Genomic DNA, 925 nt, shown 5'->3' with positions numbered 1-925 from the left:
AGATCACCAGTAAATTTAACAGTTTGAGTCAAATAAAATCTTGCCCTTTAAGAATAATTAATTTCATATTTATAGATCTACAGAGTAAAACACTGTTATATGTCAAAAAGCATTAGAATAACTATACTTCACTTTTCAGTTCTCTGTTTATCCACTGGAAAAGTTGAACTGATATGTGGTCAGCAAACCTGGGGGACTTATATGTAGTCACAGTATTAGAGATGGAGCTGGAGGGGGTCTTATTAATCAAATATTTTTAGTTAAACCTCTCTTTGGCTAGATATTCAAAGTGAGGTTCAGCGATGTTCAGTGACTTGCTCAAGGTTCAGCAGCCTGTCCCAGGCTGATCTGGGATCAGCAGGCCTCCTTGTACCCATCACAGTGTTATTTCTACCTGCTAATTCTTCCCCTTATGAGGGAGCCAGGCTCTTTTTGCCTCACCTGAAATCTGATTTCAAAATGATTTTGCATTTCTGATAGTGATTCTCTACAATATTAAAGAAGAATTGTAAATAATATGGCCTTATTAGTATAAGCATAACTTATTATTTTCACCACTGTATCTTCATGTCTAGAATGGTATCTGAAACAGGGTAGCAAGTATTCATTGAATAAATTAATAAATAAATTAACCATTTATACATAGGGTCAATTATTCTACTAACTTGCTAAGCCCCAAAAGAACTTCCATAATTTAGAAACTAAGATTTTTCATTATGTTGTGTTAATTTTTCCTTATAAAAAACTCATCATATTCATATCCATGTGTTTTTCAGTGAATCTGCTTTTATCAGTCTTCATTTCCCTTTCCTAATTAACTGGTACAAAGATAAATAACACATAATTAACAAGGAAATATGTGATTTTAAGGAGAGTAAAACTATTATTGATTAGCTACCTATCTATTTCACAGGACCAAGTAAAC

This window comes from Monodon monoceros, unplaced genomic scaffold (genome assembly GCF_005190385.1).
Source record: "Monodon monoceros isolate NGI ecotype Baffin Bay Population unplaced genomic scaffold, NGI_Narwhal_1 Super_Scaffold_20, whole genome shotgun sequence".
Taxonomy (NCBI): Eukaryota; Metazoa; Chordata; class Mammalia; order Artiodactyla; family Monodontidae; genus Monodon; species Monodon monoceros.
This window is presented reverse-complemented; position numbering follows the sequence as displayed.